The sequence below is a fragment of the Aegilops tauschii genome, chromosome 7, assembly GCF_002575655.3.
Source record: "Aegilops tauschii subsp. strangulata cultivar AL8/78 chromosome 7, Aet v6.0, whole genome shotgun sequence".
Lineage (NCBI taxonomy): Eukaryota > Viridiplantae > Streptophyta > Magnoliopsida > Poales > Poaceae > Aegilops > Aegilops tauschii.
The window spans coordinates 628665986-628670807 of NC_053041.3; positions in this window are offsets into that span (position 1 = coordinate 628665986).

Below are 4822 nucleotides of genomic sequence, written 5' to 3' on the forward strand. Positions count from 1 at the left end.
TTGTCTGCCTCTGCCCTTGCGCAGCTTCGGCGACCCCTAGTGTCGCTCAATCGAAGCATTGCTGCCATTGACAACACGCACAGGATCGATAATTTTTTTTGTTTTTGAAATTAATAGTAGTAGCGCGGGTGGCACCCACGCTACTACTAACAGACGTAGTAGTAGTGCAGGCGTGCCCGCGCTACTACTACAAGTTAGCTGTAGCGCCATAGTAGTAGCGTGGGTGCCCGCGCTACTACTAGCTATTTAACTTGCGCTACTACTAGGCTTTTCCCTATTAGTGAACGTTTGTGTTGTTCGGTACAGATGAGGAATTTTTCCAAGGAAAAAAATGTTATTAGGTAGATGCCAACCAATATTTTGTGGCTTTGCAGTTTGGAAGTTTTGATATACATTACAATTGAAAGATTTCCATGCATGCATGAAGAAACTGTTGGGGAACGTAGTATTTCAAAAAATTTGCCTACGATCACGCAAGATCTATCTAGGAGAAGCATAGCAACGAGCGGGGAGCGGGTGTCCACGTACCCTCGTAGACCGAAAGCGGAAGCGTTTAACAACGTGATTGATGTACTCGAACGTCATCGCGATCCAACCGATCAAATACCGAACGCACGGCACCTCCGCGATCTGCACACGTTCAGCTCGTGACGTCCCTCGAACTCTTGATCCAGCTGAGGCCAAGGGAGAGTTCCGTCAGCACGACGACGTGGTGACGGTGATGATGAAGTTACCGGCGCAGGGCGTCGCACACAGCTAAGAGATTGTTTGTGGTCCCTTTTGGGGTGCCCCCTGCCCCCGTGTATAAAGGAGGGGAGGAGGAGGCTGGCCAACAAGGGGCGCGCCAGGGAGAGGGGAGTCCACTAGGACTCCAGTCCTAGTAGGATTCGGCCCCACCCTTTTTTCCTTCTACCGGAGGGGGAAAAGGGGAAGGAGAGGGAGTAGGAGAAGGAAAAGGGGGTGGCGCCCCCTTCCCAAGTCCAATTCGGCCTCCTCCCTTGTGGGGGGCGCACCAGCCCCTTGTGGAGTGGTTAGCCTCCCTCCTATGGCCCATAAGGCCCATATCTTTCCCCCGGGGGTTCCGGTAACCTCTCGGTACTCCGGAATAATGCCCGAATCACTCGTAACCATTCCGGTGTCCGAATGCAACCTTCCAATATATGAATCTTTACCTCTCGACCATTTCGAGACTCCTCGTCATGTCCGTGATCTCATCCGGGTCTCCGAACAAACTTCGGTACGTCAAATCACATAACTCATAATACAAATAGTCATCGAACGTTAAGCGTGCGGACCCTACGGGTTCGAGAACTATGTAGACATGACCGAGACACATCTCCGGTCAATAACCAATAGCGGAACCTGGATGCTCATACTGGCTCCTACATATTCTACGAAGATCTTTATCGGTCAAACCACATAACAACATACGTTGTTCCCTTTGTCATCGGTATGTTACTTGCCCAAGATTCGATCGTCGGTATCATCATACCTAGTTCAATCTCGTTACCGGCAAGTCTCTTTACTCGTTCCACAATGCATCATCCTGCAACTAACTCATTAGTCACATTGCTTGCAAGGCTTATAGTGATGATCATTACCGAGAGGGCCCAGAGATACCTCTCTGATACTCGGAGTGACAAATCATAATCTTGATCTATGCCAACTCAACAAACACCATCGGAGACACCTGTAGAACATCTTTATAATCACCTAGTTACGTTGTGACGTTTGATAGCACACAAGGTGTTCCTCCGGTATTCGGGAGTTGCATAATATCATAGTCAGAGGAACATGTATACGTCTTGAAGAAAGCAATAATAGCAATAAAACTAAACGATCATTATGCTAAGCTAATGGACGGGTCTTGTCCATCACATCATTCTCTCATGATGTGATCCCGTTGATCAAATGACAACACATGTCTATGGTTAGGAAACTTAACCATCTTTGATTAACGAGCTATTCAAGTAGAGGCATACTAGGGACACTCTGTTGTTTCTATGTATTCACACGGCGGATTTGGTGAACATGGGTGCGCGCGCACCCTTTATGAATAGTAAATTCAAAAAAATGCTAGAAAAAATTGTAAAAATCTGAATTTAATTTTTTAATATACATAGTCGACTGGTATACTCGCATATGAAGTTTCACGAAGAAATCACATACGTGGTAATCTGGGCAAAAATGACAAAATTGAAGCTATATTAAAAACCACTGTTTAATGAATAGTACGGTCACATTTGTATTTTCTTCACTAAGAATACCATGAGTATCAATACATCATAAAACTTCACACGTGAGTAGAATGATCAACTAAGGTTCATACCATGAAATTTCAGATTTTTTTTATTTTTTCTAGTATTTTTTATGAATTTACTATTCATGTGGGTGCGTGCGCACCCATGTTCACCTTTTTCGTGATATAAGGAAATATAAATAACAACTTTATTGTTGCCTCTAGGGAATATTTCCTTCAGTCTCCCACTTGCACTAGAGTCAATAATCTATTTCACATCGTCATGTGATTTAACACCAATTGTTCACATCGTCATGTGATTTAACACTCTATAGTTCACATCGCCATGTGACCAATACCCAAAAAGGTTTACTAGAGTCAATAATCTAGTTCACATCACCATGTGATTAACACCTAAAGAGTACTAAGGTGTGTTCATGTTTTGCTTGTGAGAGAAGTTTAGTCAACGGGTCTACCACATCCAGATCCGTATGTATTTTGCAAATTTCTATGTCTACGCAGCTCTGCACGGAGCTACTTTAGCTAATTGCTCCCACTTTCAATATGTATCCGGATTGTGACTTAGAGTCATCCAGATCGGTGCCAAAGCTTGCATCGACGTAACTCTTTATGACGAACTCTTTATCACCTCAATAACCGAGAATCATTTCCTTAGTCCTCTAAGGGTAATTATGACCCCTCTCCAGTGATCTACTGCTAGATCAAAATTGTACTCCCTTGCCAAACTCAGGGCAGGGTATACAATAGGTCTGGTACACAGCATGACATACTTTATAGAACCTATGGTTGAGGCATACGGAATGACTTTCATTCTCTCTCTATCTTCTGCCGTGGTCGGGCTTTGAGTCTTACTCAACTTCACACCTTGCAACATAGGCAAGAACTCTTTCTTTGACTGTTCCATTTTGAACTACCTCAAAAACTTGTCCAGGTATGTACTCATTGAAAAAACTTATCAAGCGTCTTGATCTATCTCTATAGATCTTGATGCTCAATATGTAAGCAACTTCACCAAGGTCTTTCTTTGAAAAAACTCCTTTCAAACACTCCTTTATGCTTTCCAGAAAATTCTACATCATTTCCGATTCACAGTATGTCATTTACATATACTTATCAGAAAGGCTGTAGTGCTCCCACTCAATTTCTTGTAAATACAGGCTTCACCGCAAGTCTGTATAAAACTATATGCTTTGATCAACTCATCAAAGCGTATATTCCAACTCCGAGATGCTTGCACCAGTCCATAGATGGCTCGCTGGAGCTTGCACACTTTGTTAGCACCTTTAGAATTGACAAAACCTTCTGGTTGCATCATATACAACTCTTCTTTAAGAAAACCATTAAGGAATACAGTTTTGACATCCATTTGCTAGATTTTATAAAATGTGGCAATTGCTAACATGATTCAGACAGACTTAAGCATCGCTACGAGTGAGAAAATCTCATCGTAGTCAACACCTTGAACTTGTCGAAAACCCCTTTTGCGACAATCCGAGCTTTGTATATAGTAACACTACTATCAGCGTCCGTCTTCCTCTTGAAAATCCATTTATTCTCAATGGCTTCCGATCATCGGGCAAGTCAACCAAAGTCTACACTTTGTTCTCATACATGGATCCTATCTCAGATTTCATGGCGTTAAGCCATTTCACGGAATCTGGGCTCATCATCGCTTCCTCATAGTTTGTAGGTTTGTCATGGTCTAGTAACATGACTTCCAGAACAGGATTACCGTACCACTCTGGTGCGGAACGTGCTCTGGCCTACCTACGAGATTCTATAGTAACTTGATCTGAAGTTTCATGATCATCATCATTAGCTTCCTCACTAATTGGTGTAGGAATCACTGGAACTGATTTCTATGATGAACTACTTTCCAATTCGGGAGAAGGTACAATTACCTCTTCTAGTTCTACTTTCCTCCCACTCACTTCTTTCGAGAGAAATTCCTTCTCTAGAAAGGATCCATTCTTAGCAACGAATATCTTGCCTTCGGACCTGTGATAGGAGGTGTACCCAACAGTGTCCTTTGGGTATCCTATGAAGACACATTTCTCCGATTTGGGTTCGAGCTTATCAGGTTGAAGCTTTTTCACATAAGCATCGCAGCCCCAAACTTTAAGAAACGACAACTTGGGTTTCTTGCTAAACCACAGTTCATATGGTGTCGTCTCAACGGATTTAGATGGTGCCCTATTTAACGTGAATGCAGTTGCCTCGAATGCATAACCCCAAAACGATAGTGGTAAATCGGTAAGAGACATCATAGATTGCACCATATCTAATAAAGTACGGTTACGACGTTTGGACACACCATTTCGTTGTGGTGTTCCAGGTGGTGCGAGTTACGAAACTATCCACATTGTTTCAAATGAATACCAAACTCATAACTCAAATATTCACCTCCACGATAAGATCGTAGAAACTTTATTTTCTTGTTACGATTATTTTCCACTTCACTCTGAAATTCTTAGAACTTTTCAAATGTTTCAGACTTATGTTTCATCAAGCAGATATACCCATATCCACGCAAATCATATGTGAAGGTCAGAAAATAATGAT